We start from the raw sequence: 22,444 nt of genomic DNA on the forward strand, positions 1-22,444 counted from the left end.
GTGGGTCTTTCTTCCTGAAGGTAATTACAGCACCAGTTCAAGATATAGAATAATACAAATACCCCAGAAGTCTTTCTTGTACCCTCTTCCTGTCAACAGACCCCTTGAAGAGGTAACCAGTACTCTGATTACACTTAGTTTTGCTTGCTTTGTAGCTTTATGTAAATGAATCATATGCTATGTACTCTTGTCTGTCTTGTATATTTGACTTATTGAGAGATGCATCCACATTGTAGCATCTAGAGGTTGTTCATTCTTTTTCATTACTCTGGAGTATTCAATTATATGACTGTTTTACAATGTATTTTGCTACTGATGGGCATTTGGGCTGTTTCCAATTTGGGGCTATTATGAGTAATGCTGTTATAAATTACTTTTAAGTGTATTTTGAGTCACAAATGTTTGTACTTCTGGAAGAAATGTGTAAATACCTGAGAGTAGAGTGGATGGCATTGACTACACATATGTTAAGTTTTAGTATAATAGATATTGCCGTAAGTTCTCCTTATAACTAAGTTCTCCTTATAACATAGCATTTTAACTCCCACTAGCAGTATATGAGAATTTCAGTTACTCCACATTCTCTACAATACTTGGGAGCCTCATTCTGTAAATTTTAGTCATTCTACATGCATAGTTTGTTTTTTAAACTGTCAGTAAATTGAAAGCCCACGATTAAGAATTTTTTAGAAACTTCCCTTGAAATTAGCAACCTCATTTTGAGAAACGCCAATATTGATGAATAACTATTCTCACCACACGGATAAGTGCTAAATATTATTATTCATTTACTCAACTGATAAACTTGTTTTCGTTATTTTTAATCATTTGGTTCAGAATCAACAAGATGTCTCTTATATTGTATATTGCTAGAAATTAAGGATTATGTCTGTTTGAACTTGCTTTATACAGAGCAAAGTTTAATGGTACATAACACATAAACTACTTAATATGTGTCTTTAAATAACATTTTAGGTTGGCTAGTCTTTAGCCTAGAACTTTCCAGCTCCAATTTAAAATGCAGGCACTCCAGCAAAAGTATGTGGGAATATTTTGACATCTCTGTGCACGTACATAATAGGAAATTAGTCATTTTAGCGTCAACTGAAAAAAAAACTACATTGTAGGTACATATGACTATTTTTAAAAATTGTAGTTTTCTATACAGTGAAACCTGATTGCAGGTGACAGAAAGGTGGCTGTCTGTCCATGCACGGACTGTAATTAGAGAAAGTTTTGAGCATTGTGCCTGTCCTCCGACATCATTGTCACTATACATCATTTTACTAGTATGACTTTATCTTTTTAAGTGTTTTAGTAGTCTGCAGTATACAGTTAATTATGTTTTTAACTTAGGTAGCCATGCTGAAGAATCAAGGCCATTGTAGGAGGTTCCAGTGATCTAAAAAAATTAGGCTTTTATTAGGTGGAAACTTGTTCAACCATGTAATTTTTACGTTAATTTTTCTCCTTATAACGAAAAAATGTCATACAAAATGAAAGGTAAATATTGCATCAAAAAATTGTGGATACCTGTATGAAGTATCTGCCCTCAATCCTTATCAGCTAACACCTGCTTTATCAATTAATGGCTTATCAGAGATTTGTAGAATTAGCTACAGCATAAATCATTAAGACGTAGTGGTTGAAAGAAAGAAAACCAAAGATTATAGTGGAGAGCTGCCTGAAGGGAAAGAAGATCTGCTAAAAAATTACAGAAAACAACAAAAATTTAAAAAATAATCAATTTTTCACAATTTTTCCAAAGCCTGGCTCTCCTCATTTTAGGATGAGCACAAACCATATGACTTCTATCTGGAGTCGCTGTGAGATCCATGGTCTGGTAACATCTGTTGATTTCCAGTATCAAGTTCGTAAAAGCACATAGTGAGTAAAAGAGAAAGAATCTTGGCAATCTTGTAGTTTTTGTTCTTTCATCCAAATGGGAGAACTGGAGCTCAGCAAAGAGTCAAGAACAGCCTCAATGTCACACGAGAAGTTTTTCATCCTCTGTTTCCATCATTTTCTCCAAACACTCTCTCCTCCCTCCTCCTTCAACAGTTGCTGTTGGTGTTTTCCATTAACAGAAAACTCAGAATTCTCTCTGCCATGGGCCATTTTGTTTTTCGATGTTTGTGTCCTTGTTTATGCAGTCTCTCTACTTACAGGCAACTGTGTCAGGCAGTGGGGAACAACTAAAATGTTCATGCTGCCATCTGGGAATCACTTCCTTGTGGGGGTCACTCACGTAAACAGAGAACACTTGCTGTAACGTACAATGTAATCAATTCATGAAAGTTATGAAACAAAGCATGCTCTAGCTCTCCTTTTCTGCCTGTTGGAATTACAGAAATTCCATTGAAATGCATTGAAATGATAGCAAATATTTTAGTAGACAATTCCATAATATACTCTGATTTTAAAAGATAAACTCAGACCAGAAATTTTGAGTGATTCTTGGAAGGTAAAGGGCAGATAGAATCACCTTGCTGGAGAAGTCAGAAGAGGGACAACTGCAAAATAAAGGCTGTAGCAGGAGCATGTGCCACATCATCACAGCAGTTTTCTTTTTTCTTTTTCTTTTTTTAAATTTTGACCTCTGAACTTTTTATTGGCCTCCTGCTCCCCAAAGGGTACCCTACTTCTGCTGGCTTAATGTCTCAGAACTTTGGTGCCACTGGTCTCAGGCAGCACTTTGCTGTCCACTATCCAGCAGGTGGTGGTCTTTGGGATGGTTTATGTGGAGTTGTTGCTGTCCAGGGCATCGCCAAGATTGAAGTCCTCAACATCTTCCCGCAGGCGGTGGTAGGTGGTGATCTCAGCCTTCAGCTTGACCTTGATGTTCAGCAGGGTCTCATACTCCTGGGCCTGGCGCTGTCCCTCTGCCTGGGTCTGTGTCAGCTCTGACTCTGGGTGCAGCAGGATCCCGTTGAGCTGCTCCACCTGCAGGGCGCAGTGGGCCTCCACCTCCCTCAGGCTGTTCTCCAAGCTGGTCTTCATATTTCTCATGGAGTCCAGGTCGATCTTCAAGGACTGGACTGTATGTCTCAGCTCCATGAGTGTCGTCTCAGCTCCATGAGTGTCATCTCAGCAACTCCAACCTTGGCGGACTGTGTGGTGACCACTGTGGTGCTCTCCTCAATCTGCTGAGACCAGTACATGTCTAGCTCCTCTCAATTCTTTTGAGCCAGCTCGTCATATTGGGCCCAAATGTCTGCCATGATCTTGGCAAAGTTCTGAGATTTGAGGTCAACCCAGAGCTGGCAATCCGGGCTTGTAGGCCTTTTACTTCATCTTTGTGGCTCTTCTTCATGAAGAGCAGCTCCTCCTTGAGAACCTCCATCTCTGTCTCCAGCTGCAGCCGAGTGACATTGGTATCATCAATGACCTTTCGGAACCCATGGATGTTGCTCTCCACAGGCTGGCCCATGGCCAGCTCTGTCTCATACTTGACTCTAAAGTCATCAGCAGCAAGACCGGCATTGCCAATCTACAGAATGATGCGGGCGTTGTCCACAGTATTTGCAAAGATCTGAGCCCTCAGGTCCTCGATGGTCTTGAAGTAATGGCCCCAGTCTCTGACCTGGGGTCCCTTCTTCTCCAGGTGCTCCCGGATTTTGCTCTCCAGCTTCTGATTCTCAGTCTCCAGGCTCCTCACTCTGTCCAGGTAGGAGGCCAGGCAGTCGTTCAGGATTTGCAAGGTCTCCTTCTTGTTCTGGATGCCTCCCATTCCTGCCAGACCCCCGGCCATCCCCACAGCCAGGCCCCCGACCCCCATGCTGCTCCGGAAGCTGGCGAAGCGCGTCACAGAGATGCGTGAACCAGAGCCCCTGGTGTCTGCATAGACGCTGGCCATGCTGCCAACCACTGGTCATGCTGCTGACCAGCTGGACAGAGCTCAGGGGCCAGTAGTTGATGGAGAAGGTGGAGCGAGTGGTAAAGTTGATGCTGTCCAGGGAGGAGAGCGAGAGGACAGGACTCAGGCGTTGCCGATGACCCATCATAGCAGTTTTCTAAGGAAGCTACAGAGAAACATCAAGTTCAGATCAAAGCAAGAGCCGGAAGGGCCCCTGGACCAGGTATCAGAGCAATAAATTAAAGACTTAATATGAAGCATATGGGCCCCACCCCCTATCCTCAATAAGCAGCTGTTGACCCCAGCAGTGTTTACTCCAGAATGAAGCCTAGAGGGATGTTTGATATGCAGTGAGTTTTCCTAGGAGAGTCCCTTGTAGGAGGCTGGGGCTGAAGATAAAAGCAGATCCTGAGCCAACTAGGGACCTTCACATCCACATTAAGGTGTCGGAAAGGAAGGAGAGTCACTGATTCCCTTTGTCCACAGGACACATTTGAGAGAGGGGCACTCTGAAGTAGGAATTCAGACACAGGATGCTCCCAGGGTGGACAGTATACAAGGTAATATACAACACACAGACGGGATGGGGATCCCCAAGACCCTAAATAAAAGTCATTTGTACATCGTGGAGATTTCTGAGTCTGGCTTCCTCTCAAACATCCAAGGCAAGTTTCTATATTCAGAACTTATATTCAGTGACCATAAAAGAGGCTCTCATTTGATCTGATGAAATGCAATATAGACATTATCTAACAATTCTGTTTGATAAAGATAATTATAAATATAGATAGCAATCCCAAACCACAAACTTACTGAAGAAATTTAGGATAAAGGCAATTCATTCAAAATATTTAAAAGATCCAAAGAATTTCTGAGTAGCATGAATAGAAAAAACACTATCCACATTTAAACACACCCTAATATAATTTCAGAATACCAAAGATAAATGTGAAATCCAAAAAGTTTTTCAAGAGAAAAAAATCAGATTGCTAATGATAGGGTTCCCATGTTGAAAGTGAAGAAATAATATTGAAGTTGTGGGGCAAAAAATTAACCTAGAGTTCTTTTATACTTGCTTTTATAAATTTTAATTTTTTTAATTTTCATGGGTATACAGTAGGTGTATATATTTATGAGGTACATAAGATATTTTGATACAGGCATGCAATGCATAATAATACCTAGAAGTAAGTGGGATATCTATCACCTTAAACATTTATCCTTCCTTTGTATTAGAAACAATCCAATTATAACTTTTAGTTATTTTAAATGTATAATGAATTGTTGACTGTAGCCACCCTGGTATGCTATCAAATACTGTATCTTATTTATTCTATATATTTTTGAACCCACTAACCAGCCCTATTCCCTCTCTCCAGAACCATACTTCCCAGCTTCTTGTAACCATCATTCTGCTGTCTATTGCCATAAGTTCAATTGTTTTAATTTTTAGCTCCCGCAAATAATGGAGAACATACAAAGCTTGTCTTTCTGTGCTTAGCTTATTCACTTAATTAACATAATGACTTCCAGTTCCATCCATGCTTTTGCAAATAACAAAATTTCATTCTTTTTCATTGCTGAATGGTACCCCAAAAAATCTGTACCACATTTTCTTTATCCATTGGCTTGTTGATGGACACTTAGGTTGCTTCTAAATCTTGACTATTATGAATAGTGCTACAATAAACATGAGAGAACCGATATCTGTTCAATTTACTGATTTCCTTTCTTTTGGGTATACCCTAAGCAGTGGAATTACTGGATCATATGGTAGCTCCATTTTTTCATTTTTTGAGGAACCTTCATGCTGTTCTTCATAGTGGCTGCACTAATTTACATTCCCACCAACGAGATAAAATGGTTCCTTTTTCTCTACATCCTCAGTAGGATTTGTTATTGTCTGTTTCTTGGGAAAAAAAAAACATTTTAACTGGGTGACATACATCTCATTGTTGTTTATTTAATTTAATTAATTTATTTATTGAGACAGAGTCTTGTCCTGTTGCCCAGGCTGAAGTGCAGTGGTGCAATCTCAGCTCACTACAACATCCACCTCCCGGGTTCAAGAGATTCTCCTGCCTCAGCTTCCTGAGTTGCTGGGATTACAAGTGCCTGCAACAATGCCCTGCTAATTTTGGTATTTTTAGTGGAGACAGGATTTCACCATGTTGGACAGGCTGGCCTCAAACTCCTGACCTCACGTGATCCACCCACCTCGGCCTCCCAAAGTGCTGGGATTACAGGCATGAGCCACCACACCCAGCCCAACATCTTATTGTAGTTTAGTATGCACATCTCTGATGTTCAATGATGTTGAGTGCCTTTCCATATACCTGTTTGCCATTTATATATCTTCTTTTGAGAATTCTGTATTCAGCTCATTTGCCCACTTTTAAATTGGATTATTAGATTTTTTTTCCTTTAGAGTCATCTGAGCTCCCTATACATTTTGGTTACTAATCCCTTGTCATAAGAATAGTTTGCAAATATATTCTGCCATTTTGTGGGTTGTCTTTTTACTTTGTTGATTGTTTCCTTTGCATTGAAGAATAGTTTTAACTTGATGTGATCCCATTTGTCCATTTTTGCTTTAGTTGCCTGTGGTTGTCAGATATTACTCAAGAAATCTTTGTCCACTCCAATGTCCTGAAAGATGTCTTCAATGTTTTATTTTAATGGTTTCACAGTTTGGGTGCTTAATTTAAATCTTTAATCCATTTTTATTTGATTTTTGTATGTGGCAAGAGATAGGGGTCTAGCTTTGTTCTTCTGCATATGAATATTCCATTTATCTAGCAACGTTTATTGAAGAAACTCTTTTCCTCAATGTATGTTATTGGCACCTTTGTTGAAAATGAGTTTACTGTAGATATGTATATTTGTTTCTGGGTTCTCAATTTGGTTCCATTGGTCCTGTCTATTTTATGCCAGTACCATCCATGCTGTTTTGGTTACTACAGCTTTAAAGTATAATTTGAAGAAGTCAGGTAATGTGATCCCTTCAGTTTTGCTTTTTTTTTTTTTTTTTTTTTTTTTTTTTTTTCTTTTGTTTTTTTTTTTTTTTTTGCTCAGGATGGCTTTGGCTATTCTGAGTCTTTGGTGATTGCATATAAATTTTGGGATAGTTTTTCTATTTCCACAAAGAATGTCATTGATATTTAGATACAAACTGCACTGAATCTATAGATTGCTTTAGGGAGTATGGACATTTTAACAATATTGATTCTTCCAATCCATGAACATGAAATAATTTTGCATTATTTCATGCCCTCTTTATTTTAATTCATTAGTGTTTTATAGTTTTCATTGTAAATATTTCACTTCTTTGGTTAGGTTTATTCCCAGGTATTTAATTTTTTGATTTCTTTTTCAGATTGTTTACTGTTGGCTTATAGAAACACTACTAATTTTTATATGTTAATTTTGTGTTCTGCAGCCTTTCTAAAGTGGAGTCTTTAGATTTTTACAAATATAAGATCATGTCATCTGTTAATAAGAATAATTTGATTTCCTGTTTTTCAATTTGGAGGCACTTTATTTTTTTCTTGTCTGATTTCTCCAGCTTGTGCCTCCAGTACTATGTTGAATAACAGTGGTGAAGGTGGACATCATGGTCATGTTACCAATCTTAGAGGAAAGCCTTTCAGTTTTTCTCCATTCAGTATGATACTAGCTGTGGGTATGTCATATATAGCTTTTGTTGCATTGAGGTATGTGTCTTCTGTACCCAGTTTTTGAGTGTTTTTTTAATCATAAAGGGATGCTGAATTTTATCAAATGCATTTTCAGCCTAAATTGCATTGATCTTAAGGCTTTTGTCCTTCATTCTGCTCATATGATGTATCATATCAATGATTTCTGTATGTTGACATCTTTGTATCCCTGGGAAAAATCTCACTGGGTCATGATGAATGATCTTTTTAATGTGTTATTAAATTCAGTTTGCTAGTATTTTGTTAAGCATTTTTACATCAATGCTCAGGGATATTGACCTGTGATTGTCTTTATTTGATGTGTCTGTCTAGTTTTGATTTCAGGGTAATAACACTTGCCTCATAGAATGAGTTTGGAAGTATTTTCTCCTCTATCTTTCAGAATAGTTTGAATAGCATTGGTATTAGTCCTTCTTCAATTGTTTGGTAAAATTTAGCAGTAAAGCCATGCAGGGGATGGGGGGACGGTGACTGGCTTTTCCTTGCTGGGAGACTTTTTATTACAGCATTAATCTTGTTACTTACTATTGTTTTTTTCAGGTTTTGAACTTCTTCAATCTTAGTATGTTGGATGTGTCTAGGAATTTATCTATTTTTTTTCTAGGTTTTCCAATTAATTGGCATATAGTTGCTTGTAGTGGTCTCTAATGATACTTTGATTTTTCATGCTGTTTGTTGTGATGTCTCCTTTTTCATCTCTGAGTTTATTGATTTGAGTCTTCTCTCTTTTTTTGTTAGTAAGTCTGGCTAAGTGTGTTGGTTTTATCTTTTCAAAAAACCAAATTTTTTATTTATTAATCTTTTATTTTTTTTTCAAATTCATTTATTTATTTCCGCTCTGATATGTTTTTTTCTTTTCTTGTACTAATTTTGGATTTAGTTTGCTCTTGATTTTCTAGTAAGGTTGATCATGTAAAGATTTTCTACTTTTTTGATGTAGGTGCTTATTGCTACAAACTTTCCTCTTAGTACTGCTTTTGCTATATCCCATAGGTTTTGGTACATTGTGTTTCAATTTTCATTTGTTTCAAGAAATTCTTCAACTTCCTTCTTAATTTCTTCATTGACCATTGGTTATTGAGGAGCGTATTATTTAATTTCCATGTGTTTGTAAAGTCCCAAAGTTTCTGTGGTTATCAATTTCTAGTTTTACTCCATTGTGATCAGAGAAAATACTTGATATTATTCCAGGTTATTTAAAAAAATTTATTAGACTTGTTTTGTGGCCCAATATGTGGTCTGATCTTGAGAATGATTCAGGTGCTAAGCAGAAGAATATATATTCTGTAGTTATTGGATGAAACATTTTGTAAATACCTGTTAGGGCCATTTGGTCCATATAGTGCAGAGTAAGTCCAAAGTTTCTTGGTTGCTTTTCTGTTTAGATGATCTGTCCAACACTATAGTGGGTGTTGAAGTCTCCAGCTATTATTGTATTAGCGTCCATCTCTCTCTTTAACTCTAATAATATTTGCTTTACATATCTGGGTACTCCAGGGTTGGGTTAATACATTTATTGTTGTTATATCCTCTTGCTAAAATGGACGCGTTTTTCATTAGATAATGACCCTTTTGTCCTTTTTATAGTTCTTGTTTTGAAATCTATTTTGTCTAATGTAAGTATATCTACTCCTGTTCTATTTTGGTTTCCATTTGCATGGAATGTATTTTCCCACCCCTTTTTTTTCTACCTATATGTATTTTTTACAGGTATAGTGTGTTTCCCATAGGGAACAGATAATTGAGTCTTGTTTTGTTACCCCTTCAGCCACTCTGTGTCTTTTGATTGGAGAGTTTAGTCCATTGACATTCAATGTTATTATTGATCAATAAGGACTCACTACTGCCATTTTGTTATTTGTTTTCTGATTGTTTTGTGGTCTTCTCCTTCCTTCCTTTCTTCTTTTTAGTGAAGGCAATTTTCTCTGCTTTCTCCCCTGCTTCCCTCCTGCTTTTTAACTTTCTGTTGTTTCTATTTATGTTTTATTGTACTTCTTATTCTTCCAACTTTGTTGTTATTATTTTTGACAGGTTTATTGTTTAGTCCTTCTATTCAATATATGAATAGTTTACACACAACAATTGCAGTATCATAATACTCTATGTTTTTTTGTGTACTATTACCAGTGAGTTTTGTACCTTCAGATAATTTCTTACTACTATTAATGTCTTTTTCTTTCATATTGGAGAACTCCCTTTAGCATTTCTCGTAGGACAGGACTGGTGTTGATGAAATCCTTCAGATTTTGTTTGTCTGGGAAAGTGTTTATTTCTCCTTCATGTTTGAAGGACATTTTCTCTTGATATACTATTCTAAGATAAATACATTTTTTCTTTTAGCTCTTTATATATGTCATACCACTCTCTCCTGGCCTGTACACCTGTGCGATTTCCATTGAGAAGTCTACTGCCAGGTGTATTGAAAATTCATTCTTTGTTATTTGTTGTTGTTGTTGTTATTGCTGTTTCCCCTCTTGCTAGTTTTGCAATTCTTTCTTCATCCTTGGCCTTTGGGAGTTTGATTATTAAATGTCTTGAGGTAGTCTTATTTAAGTTAAATCTGCTTGGTGTTGCATAACCTTCTTGTACTGGAATCTTGATATCTTTCTCTAGGTTTGGGAAGTTCTCTGTTATTTCTTTGAATAAATTTCTACCCCTGTCCCCCTCTGTACCTTGCCTTATAGCTAATAACTCTTAGATTTACCATTTTGAGTGGGTTTTCTAGATCTTGTAGGCATGCTTCATTGTTTTGTATTCTTTTTCTTTTGTCTACTCTGATTATGTGTTTTCAAACAGCCTGTCTTCAAGCTCATCAATTTTTTATTCTGCCTGATCAATTCTGCTATTGAGACTCTGATGCATTCTTCATTATGGCCATTGTATTTTTCAAATACAGAATTTCTGTTTGATTCTGTTTAATTATTCTAATCTCTTTGTTGAATTTATCTGATAAGATTCTGAATTCCTTCACTGTGTTATCTTGAATTTCATTGAAGTTGCTCAAAACAGCTATTTTGAATTCTGTCTTGAAAGGTGACATATCACATATCTCTGTGTCTCCAGGATTGGTCCATGGTGACTTGTGCCTTATTTTTTTGTTTGTTTCTTTTGAGGTCATATTTTCTTGGATAGTCTTGATGCATGTGGTTGTTTATTGGTGTCTGGGCATTGAAGAATTAAGTATTTATTGTAGTCTTTGAAGTCTGTGCTTATTTGTATCCATCCTGCTTGAGAAAGCTTTCAGGGTATTTGAAGGGACCTGCATGTTGTGATCTAAGATATTGGTCATTGCAGCCATATCTGCATTAGGGGGCACTCCAAGCCCAGTAATGCTGTGAATTTTCCACACTCATAGAGGTGCCACCTTGGTGGTCTTGGATAAGATCTTGAAGAATTCTCTGAATTACCAGGCAGAGACTCCTCTTACATTTCCCCAAACAGAGTCTTTCTCTCTGTACTTGGTTGTGCAAGGCCAGCACAGCCCTGGGTCCCTGGGTCTTGCTCAAGGTCCATGATAACCACTACTTGGCTATCGCCTATGTTTGCTCAAGGGCCTAGGTCTCTACAATCAGCAGGTGGCAAAGCCAGCCAAGCTTGTGCCTTTTCCTTCAGGGTAGCAATTTCTCCCTGGCCATGTGTGGATCCAGAAATGCTGTCCATTAGCCAGGGCCTGGAGTCAGGAATCTTGGGAATCTACCTGGTGTTCTATTCTACTGAAAATGAACTGGCACTCATGCCACAAGACAAAGTCCTTCCTACTCTTTTCTCTCCTTTCCATAAGCAGACGGGCCTCCTTCTGTGGCCACCACTGCCCCACTTCATGGAGAGTACTACTAGCTACCACTGATGTTCACTCAAGGCTCAAGGGTGGTTCAGCCAGCTTGTGGTGAATGCTGCCAGGCCTGGGCTCTCCCTTCAGGCCAGTGGGCTCCCCTCTGTTGCAGGACAAGTCCAGAAACGCTATGCAGGAGCCAAGGCCTGGAATCAGGACCCCAAAGGGCCCACCTGGTATTCTACCCCACTGTGACCAAGCTGTTTCTCCTTTACTCTTCTGTTTCCATTTCTCAAGCAGAATGAGTCTCTCACCACAGCCACCACAGCTGGGAATGTGCTAGTCACGCCTAAAGCCAGCACGTCTCTGAGTCACACCCAAGGCCCACAGCGAATACCGCTTATCACTGCTGATTATTCAGACCCCAGGGCTCTTTAATCAGCAGTTGGCAAATCCTGCCAGGACTGGGTCCTTTCTTTTAAGGCAGCAGGTTTCCTTCTCATCGAGGGTGTGTCTAGAAATGTCCAGTAGCTAGGTCCTGGAATGGGGGCCTTGGAACTCTCCCTGTGGCCCTATTCTACTGTGGCTGAGCTGGCACAAAATTTGCAAGACAAAGTCCTCTTTACTCTCCCCTCTACTCTCCTCAAGCAGAAGGAAGGAATCTCTATTGTTGCTACAAACTGTACTGCCTGGGGTTGGGGGGCTGGCACAAACGCTCCCTTGGCCACCCCAGCTGGTATCTGACTAGGTCATGTTCCCTGCAAGTTCCTGACTCCACACTTAGCACAACACCAGACCTTGTCAAGGAATTGCAGTCCTTGTGGCATAGATTGCCTTTCAGGTTTATTTAGGGCCCCAGAAGACTGTAGGCCATGGTCTGGAGGCTTGGTAGAACTCAGGTTCTGACTGCTGGCATGGATGATTCCATTCTGTCTAGGGCTCATATAAATGATCCATCTGTGGGTGCCAGCTGCGTTCTGCCTGATGTTGCTTTTTATGTGACAGGGCAGCACTGAGTTCCAATGCAGTTCCACAATCACTTTATTCTCTCTTCCTCAAGTGCACAGATTCTCTCTCTGCACCGCATAGCCACTGTTGGGGGATGGAGAAGGGATGGTGTCTGCAATTCAAGAGTGTCTTTACTATTTCCTTCAGTACCTCTTCCAGTGATATAAACTTAAAACAAAGTACTGTGCTTGCTCACATGACTTTTGGTTCCCATGCAAAAATCCTTCAGGATTTTTGTGTGAATAGTAATTTAATTTGGTGTTTCTGCCAGGAGGACAATTGGTGGAGACTTCTATTTGGCTATCACTCTCTGTCTCCTCCCTCAATCTGGAGTTCTTTACTCAGCCAAATTCACTAATGTGGGAGGGGAAAGAAAGTCATTTTTAGATATTGGAAGTCTTAGAAAGTTTAATACCTATGAATCATTTCTATAAAGCTTACTAAATATCATACTTCAGTAAGTCAGAGAATGAATCCAAGACAAAAATGTGTGATATAGGAAAATGGCAAACAAAAGATGATTTCACTGTGGCAGATGAGTGAAGCCTGTGGAAAAGGTCATGCTGAGCATCTTGTTTCTTTGGAGGTGGACTTGGATGTGGACAATAAATGTGTATTCATCACTTATATAAATTATTAGTGTAATTACTTTTTAATAGGACAAAAAAACTAATGTATCAACAAATTCCAGAGGATGCAGTAACAAAGCGCTTGGAGGACATTTTAGCAGAAGGGGCACTTGAACTTGGTCCTAAAAGTAGAGATGTTTGCTAAGCAGCAAAGGCAGGGTAGAAGAATGTTCTGAGCAAAGTGACCACATGTAAGAAGTGAAAGGGCTGCAGTTAACTCAAGACAGAGTAAGTTCAGTGGTGAGTATGGGGTACATGGCCTAAGGTGCACCTAGAAGATAAGGTTTTAATTTCTATATTCTATAAAGTGACAGATGATGAGCTAAATTGATTTTCTTATCATACTTTCTTAATTAACTACTTCTATCATCCATTTTGTTCCATGACTCATTATTTGTACTGGAAAATAAGACTTAGCACATTACAACCTGCTAGAAATCTCATGTTCTTTCTGAATTAAGAATTATCTGTTTGCTTCCAAGCTCATTATGCATATATTACACAAGCAGTTTAATGAGTCATATGTTAACACTTTTTAAAACTAGGTCATTAGGAAATTGTAAGAAAAGATGTATAACAGCTCAAATTTTCAAGAAGCAGAAATTATGGGATGACACCAGTGATCCCCAAAACATGTTGCTGTGGCATAAATATACTCAGTAAGCAACTTGGACTCATAGGCCAGACCAGACCCACTCCAGGTCACCATGACTAAGACACAGAGGCAAATGCTTGCAAACATTCAGTACAGGTTTCATGTTCTTACCAAGACATTTGCTTTTGCTGAAAGTGACTCATCCTAATCAGGAAATTATTTTATTTTTAATGTTCCACTATTTGTAGATATGAATAAGCCTACATTCTGCATGGAAACATAGACAAGCACTCAGTAACAGCTCTTTTTCAGAGTTTACTCAGAGCCAGAAGATTGCTTAACTGCAGCAACGTAAAGCCAAAACTTGAAATAATTTTATAAAGAACTTATTTTTGTTTAAATGGACGTTAGAACTCAGAGAACATATACAAAGTACTAAACGTGTATACACCATTTACGTGACAGATAGGGAGGTAAGCAGAAGAAGCAAGACAGGAGAGAGCTGTTTGTCAAATTTTATAGTGGTAATAAAAAAGGCAAAACGATGAATGTTTAAGTGTCAACTGAGAGCTGATCATTTGTTGAAGTTTAAAGACAGGAGAAAAGGGACTTTTGGCAAAGTAGATCTTTCTCTAACACTGTTAATACAAAAAACAATTGGCTGGATTTTGCAGAGATGTTCTAATCAAATATATTTCTTGAAAAAGAAAAAGTATACTCACTATGGATACAGCATGTGTTGTATGGCCCCACTGACATCTATATTCTATAAAACTTTCAAATTATATTTATATTTAATTTAAATTTACATCTCTGTTTTCTTTAAAAAATATTTTGAAAAGGTTGTCTAATCAATTACTGTTAGCACCAACTTTTTATTTCTGGGGATTGATTAATTAGTGAGTTATGCAAACATTTGATGACTTGTTTTTTCCTTGAATCTTGCCTTTTAAACATTATGTTAAATAGTAGCATTTTACTAAGATTGAGGGATAAGAGTTGAAATTTAAATCAGTTAATTATACTACCTTGGAGTATTTATAAGGCTTTATATATGTGTGGGTAGAGAGCCTTAGGTTAAAAAAAAATTAGGTTAAAAAAAATCATTATGGAAATAGAAGTGGAACCAATATCTAGAGTTGATTTAAATCATGTATGTGCTGTTTGTCACTCTTTCCTACAGAAATCCAAAAGATGGTTGTAAATATTAATTAAAATAACATACAGAAGATTATACTCAGAATATTTCTCACTTGATATTTATCTATGTTACATAAATTCTAAGTTGGATTACATAGAGTATATTTGCAGGTGCAAATGAGTTGAACAGAAGATGCTATTAAAACATTTCACAGAACTACCAGAAATTCAATGAAAGTATGCTTATCTGCATTTTAATATTATCACAGAATGTAGATTCTAGTCTTGTCACAAACTATAATTGGAAAAGACTGTGGTCTTACTCCCTTGCACAAAAATTTGGTTTCAACTCTGAGATTGGATTCTTCTAGAATTAAGATGAATCTGAAGCATCTCCATGTCAACCTTATATAGAGTGGGTCCATCTTGGAATTTAGGAACTCAGATTTTCCAATTGTTCTGTGTGGTTTTCAGAAACAATTTGAGAATGTTCAAGTGTGGAGGGATGAAATGGGAGATGGACCAAAACACCAGAAGACTGTCACTTTAGGTGGGAAGATACCCTTTGAGAGCTGTAAATCAGAAATCTCCCTGGTTTCCAGAGAAAGTGAGAGTAGTTAGGCAGCAGTAGCTGCCCGCAACTACATGATTTTCCACTCTCTATACCTGAACATCTTTTAGAAGATTATATGTATCTTACAGTGCTTCACTATTATCACGAGTGCAGTCTTTCCTGTCTTTGATCGTTTATAATGTCTCTCAATAAAGACAGTACCCAAAATGCTTTTCCTGATACCTGCAAAATAAATGAAAGGAGTCCACTAAAATTTTGATCACTGTCAAGATTGTGTCAGAAATCAATCTTATGGGATTACAAGACATTGACTTAAGGGACTCTTAAAACCCTGCTTTGAAAAACTATGAATCTGAAGTCTTGGGGTAATTTAAAGCAATTGCTCCTGATGAAATGTTTTGAAGAACTAAACTGGAGATAGTACATCCCCTGGGAGTTATTTGTTGCCTATTTCTTTGTATTTAGAGTGTGTTCTCTGTTCAACATTCTCTTTGGAAAGACATCTAAAAAGATAAGACTGGGCAAGACTTTGGGATAATTTGTTCTTTCAAGTCTTCCCTGATTGATAACTATTGCTAGAATATCGTTCCTGCTTTGCCTGCCTCAGTGACAGCAGTGATAGCGTATAATACTATTTACAGTTTGAACATTTCCTCTGAGTAGAAGATGTGAAGTTCATTCAAATTTAAGAAGCTTCATCTTTGACCATGTTTACTCTCTCTCTCTCAGCAACACATTTATTTATTGTTTTAACTATGTAAACAAAAAAAAAATATGTTGCACTTGTTATCCATAGCTTAAGGAAAGAATTAACAAAGATAAACCAAGAAAATAATAGTTATTTAACAGGAAACTATAAGAAAATATTCCCCTGACCCCTTCTAAAGTATGATTGTAGTTCCTTTCCATTGTATTACATATGTCAAGTACAATCCATACTGAAAGGCCCTCCATGTACCTGTAATATTGCTCTTATAGATAAATCTAAGAATGTTAGGAACAGTGTTCTTTTGTATTAAGCAAGGGAGGTAAATGCAATATATTTTTGGAAATAATAATCTCATCCAAAGTAGCTCGTCCTTCACTAGAAGACAAAGCATATTTTTTGAAAAAGTAATCTATTTTAATTTCTATGATTTAAGATAGGGTGTGAAAAATCTTCTGCATCAAAATGCAAAAGGATTTTAAAAAATTTTATTTAAAAATTATCTTTGTTGTTCTGGCAGTTAATTTGTTATTTAAAAATTCAAATGTGCTCATTGTACAACATAGAAAATCATAAAGAGAAAAGATATGACCTGTAAACCCACCACCCAGAGACAACCTCATTAACATCTCAGAATATGTTCTTCCAAACCTTTTCCACACACCACACACAAAAGTATAAGTAAGTGCATATTATATGTCAGTGTGTGTTTAATGCATGAGCATATGTGTGTGTATATATGGATACAAATCTACCATAAAATTATACTAGATACGGCTATACTATTTAAACATTATATAAAATTTCTGAAAATTATTTGGAAACCCTACCAACAGTAGGGTTCTAGAAGTTACTCCTGAATCCAAACTAAATAAAATCTTATTATGACATTATTTTGTTCCATCGTATTATCAAATTTTTTTAAATGTGAAGAATTTTGCAAATGATTTATTTATTTATGTATGTATTTATGTATTTATATTGTTGAGTAAGAGAAGCATACCTATAATCTCCCACAAAGGCTACTGTCCTCCTGTTCAGGAATCCTGAGTAATCTTCCTCACCTTTATATAAATTTTATCTATATCAATCTTTATCTACCGATTCCTCTCTCTTCTCTGTCTCTTGAGTATTTTAAACCTCTCTCCCTACTGGCTACCTCCTTGCAGCCTAGGAAATATTTACTCAAGTCTGATTCATCTGTAAAACAAATCTAAAAAGCTCCACTCCACTCTTGCTCTTGCGCTGTACTGTAAGGCTCCATGTTTAAAGAAGGCTTTCTTTTAACTGCCAAGGTGTTTTTTTTTAAAGAACTAGCCTAAATTATGGGCCACACACAGTGGCTCATGCCTGTAATCCCAGCACTTTGGGACGTCGAGGTGGGCGGATCACTTGAGGCCAGGAGTTCAAGACCATCCTGGGCAACATAGCGAGATCCCATCTCTACTACAAATATAAAAATCAGCCGACCTTGGTGGCACATACCTATAATCCCAGCTACCTGGCAGGCTGAGGAATGTGAATCACTTGAACCCAGGAGGCAGAGGTTGCAGTGAGCCAAGATTGCAGCATTGCACTCCAGCCTGGGCAACAGAATAATAATCTATCTCAAACAAAAAACAAAAAACAAAAAACTAAATTTTTTTTCGCCTACCTATTTCCAATCCTTTTTTCAATGTAACTACTAAAATTCAATGGATAATTTTTAGATTTTCATAATTACATCCTCTGTGGTTTTGACATGCTGATCACATGTTTCCTAAAGAAACTCTCTTCATCTTTATTTCCATGTTATTATTCTTTCCTGGTCTTCTTATTCCTCTAATTTTTGTTTTTTCCATTTTGTCCTCTCTTTTCCCACTTAATATTTGGGTTTATCAAAATTATATATATATAGTTTCACTGTGTTGAATATGTATAATTATATAAAACATATATATATATACATTATATATATGTTATATATATAAATTTTGTATATATATAAATTATACATGTGTATATATATATATATATATATGTATATATATATGTATGTATAGATGTATAGTTTCACTGTGTTGGCCAGGCTGGACTCGAACTCCTGACCTCGTGATCCGCCCACCTTGGCCTCCTAAAGTGCTGGGATTATAGGTGTTAGCCACTGCAACTGACCAGGTTTATCAAAATTCTCTACTTTGTCTTTGCATTCCACAAACTCCTTGGATTAATGTATCTATTCCCATGACTTCCAGGGCTTAATCTGACAATGACTCATATATTATGTGTATATCTTCAAGACAGACCACTCTTCTGTATTATAAAATAGCAAACTGTAAGAATAACACTAATGATTTTAAAAGTGTCCAGTAGGACACTTTAAAAAGTATGGTGGCTCATGCCTGTAATCCCAGCACTTTGGGAGGTCAGCAACCATTTTTCATGTCCACAGTTTCTGTAGGTCAAGAATCTAGTAAGATAAAGTGAAAATGACTTGTCTCTGCCCCACTATGTTGAGAATTTCAGTTGGAACTCTTACAACTGGAGCTGACTCACATGATTGGGGACTGGAATTACCTGGAGGCTTCTTCACTCACATGTCTCATGGGGTGGCTGTGATGACTCAAACTCTGGGCTCCGCTGGGGATGTTGACAGGAAGTGGCATGTGACCACTTGTATTAGTCTGTTCTCATGCAGCTAATAAAGACATACCAGAAACTGGGTGGTTTATAAGAAAGAGATTTAATGGACTCATAGTTCCACATGGCTAGGGAGGCCTCACAATCATGATGGAAGACAAAGAAAGCACAAAGGGATATCTTACATGGCGGCAGGCAAGGGGGCTTGTACAGACACTGCCATTTGTAAAACCATCAGATCTTATGAGACTTATTCACTACCAGAGAACTGTATTGAGGAACCGCCCCCATGATTCAATTATCTCCACCTGGCCCCACCCTTAATGTGGTGATTATTACAATTTAAGGTGAAAATTGGGTGGGGACACAGCCAAACAATATTACCTCTGCATGTGACTTAGGCTTTTCACTGCATGCCTCCTGGGTTCTGAACATTTGGAGAGTAGGCAGACAGAGCAATGCCGGAGTGTTTTTCTTTGGACCATGATGTCTGGGGTATGAGATCAGAAGACTCAAACAGCTGGAGGTGACTTGAATAGCTAGGGACTAGAATGCTCTGGAAGCTTCTGCACTCACATGGCTGACACCTGGGCAAGAGTGACTCACAGGTTAGGCTCAGTTGAAGATGTCCACTGGAGCACTCACATGTGATCTCCATGTGGTTTTGCCTTCTTCACAGTGTGGTGGCTGGTTTCTGAGATGGAGCAGTCCCAGCTGGAGGGACTGGAGAGGGATGTTACATGGGAACTGACTGGAATGACCATGGCCTTTTATGACCCAGCCTCAGTAGTCAGGAAGCATCACCTTCCCTGTGTTCTATAGTTTACAGATGAGTCACTTAGTCCAGCCTAGATTTGAGGGGAATTTGACTCCAGCTCTTGGTGGGAGATTAGTAAGGGCCATTTTGGAAAAATGTGTGGAATGAGAGAGATTGTTGCCTCCATTTCTGCAAAAATAGGTACCCTGATACCCCCAACTGAGCCTAGCTTTTGAGTCATTCTTGCCCAGGTGCCAGGCATGTGAGTTAAGAAGCTCCAGAGTGTTCTAATCCCTAGCTATTCAAATCATTCCCAGCAGTTTGAGTCACGATCATGCAATGTGCTGAACAGTTTTCATGAATTATCTCTTGGAATCCTCATATCAATTCTATGAAATAGTTAAGAATTTTATCCTTATTTTAAATTTTAATATTCACTAATTTTAATAATGAGAAAATGTAAGCAGTATTTCCATCTAGATGTCATGCGTGGACTAACCCAAGTCTAGAGTAATTGATTTTTTATTGTTGTTCTACATCTTATCCTTATATTTTATCTCTTAGTGAGTGATATAACTCCATATGCTAAGCTGCTAAATCTGAATTCATAGTTCATCATTTTTCTAACTCTTCCATTATTATCATCCAATTTTATTAAATAACCATATTTAGTCCATCTTCTTCTCCATTTTCACTGCTTTATTTTATCTGAGGCTTTTTTCATTTCTTGAGTAGATTTTTATGACATCCTCAGATAGCCTTGTCTCTGATTTTGACCCCTTCCAATCTACCTCTACATGGGCACCACAGTGATCATTCTTTAAAAAACCTAAATCAAATTACAATACTCTCTTATGTAAATCCCTCTAGGTCCTGTCATTGCCTTCATAGTAAATCCCACATTTCTTTACATGGCATACAATGTTGTCATTTCTTCTTCTAGGTCAGAGATTGAGTGAAGCTAACTGGGTGTGAATAGTTTGTACACAGAGTTAGAGGTGTTAGAGCCTGTCTCTATGTAAAACTCACTGCTTTGCATACAGAAGGCAGCTCTGTGACCTTGTAGATATGAGGGCCCAGCTTTGCAAGATTTTCTATTTTATTAAGAAGTGGAATATGTTTATTTTTGTGTATTTTTAAATGTTGTAGCAATTAAAAACAACAACACATGTAGGCAAATAAAAGAATGTCTGTGGCTCACAGTCAGACATCACCCTCCTACCCAGGTCCCCTTTCCACTTCCTATATCTCCTTCTGATCACAGTGTTGCCAGCTCTATGGTACTTATTTGTATAGGATTGCCTTCTTCCCTCAGCTATATGTTCTTTAAAAGTTGAGATCTTATTGTATTTTTGTTTATGTTACTGTGTCTGTCATAGAATGAGATAATAAATATTTGTTGGATGAATAAATACTATTTATGAAAGCATTTTGGAAAGAATGTATTTCTAGGTAGACTCAATCATTACAATGTCCAATTTCATTTAATTATCATCTCTGCAAAACAAAAAGCAGGGAAAAGCTAACATTAAGCTATGGAAATCCATAGAAGTGAAAGTTACCAAAATAAATGAAAAGGGAGATGGGTAGAGAGGGGGTGAAAGTGAATCCCAACTCTTCCTCTTGTTATTCTTGTGCCTTTGCTGGACTGGAGCTAAAGTCTTTTAAAAGTCTTCATGGTCTAAAATTTCTGACACTCCTGGTCCACATTGGGCTGTGATTGACTGTGTCATCATGACACTCCTATTCCTGGGCTGTCCGTTGAGCTGTCTCCCCAAGGGTGGCATCAATAAAGACCCACAGTGCTTTAGCTCTACAAATCTCTGGAGTTCCCTCTTCTGATGTCAACTCACTGCTATAGCATCATGGCTGATGTGGACTTGCTACAAACTCTTCATGAGGTTATGGCTTTCTTCAGTGAAACTGCCTCAACAAGACTAAAGATTAAGTGTAATTGAGTGACTACACAAAAAATTATGCATTAATAAAATAGTGTCTGTATGGCTAGAAGAAAAAAAATCCTGAGTATTTATGTAACACACTAGTAATTATTCAGTTCAATTCAACACTCATATATACTCCACTGATTGATATGAAGATTCTAGAGTAAATCAAAATTGTTAGAGTCAGTGAAGATGAGAACGTGCAAAATGATTAAAAAGAAGTTTTAAAGAATATAGTAGGCACTAAATAAATGTGGAATGAATGAATCAGTGATGTGAGCCTTTAAGCAAAATATAGATTGCAAGTATTTTTATACTTAAGTGCTGTGGGAATTCAGATTTAAATAGAGATTGCAATATAGTGAGCTTAGTCTGATAAAGCTTCTTATAGTTATAAATCTGGAAAAAAAATTAATATTTAAAATTACATGGTTGAACTTAGAAGACATTCTGCAAGAGTTAAACTATGGCCAATAATTTCCCTGGGGGATATTTAATTTAAATGAGTAATTGGAAAGAGTAGTCCATTTTATTTATATTATTGGGACTCAATCACATTTTATAGATAGGCCTCTTTGTCTCAATTAGGTATCAATGGTTCACTAATAATTTAATATTAATATGAAGGCTTTGGAGTTCTCCAATAGGTTACAATGAATATAATTGAGATAATTCTATGAAATCCCAATAATATTGTCACTCTCCCTTGAATTAGATAGGTTTTCTTTGATGGAGGAAGTAAATGAAGTTACAGCTAGAATCGAAGGAGGACATGCAAGGGGGTGCATTGAAAATGTGACTGCCAGCATTTAGGTGAATAAAAGAAATAGAAAAGCATTGACTTAGGGCTAGGAATCTTCTCAATGGACTCATCTCTAGATGCTCTTATATTTTTTCTGCTTTTGTTCATTATGGTACTTCCAGCATTTAATGTAGGCATGCTTAATAAATACTTGTTTTTATTTTTGATGGCATTTAGTTAGCCAACTAATTGTTAAACAAAGTAATGTCTCATGTATCTGCATATCTTTCAAGAACCATAAATTCAAGATATTTAAAACAAAGCTTTGAATAGAAAATACATTAAAAAGTTTAAAAATTTGCTTTCCCTCCCCACCCCTCTCCTCTC

At 37.3% G+C, this 22,444-nt stretch overlaps 1 pseudogene; it reads right to left on the reverse strand.

Annotated features, from left to right (window-relative positions):
- Positions 1-2,652: 2,652 nt before the first annotated feature.
- LOC108307306 lies at positions 2,653-4,001 on the reverse strand (annotated as a pseudogene).
- Between the last annotated feature and the right edge of the window lie 18,443 nt (positions 4,002-22,444).

Source organism: Cebus imitator, unplaced genomic scaffold (assembly GCF_001604975.1).
Source record: "Cebus imitator isolate Cc_AM_T3 unplaced genomic scaffold, Cebus_imitator-1.0 Scaffold78, whole genome shotgun sequence".
NCBI lineage: Eukaryota > Metazoa > Chordata > Mammalia > Primates > Cebidae > Cebus > Cebus imitator.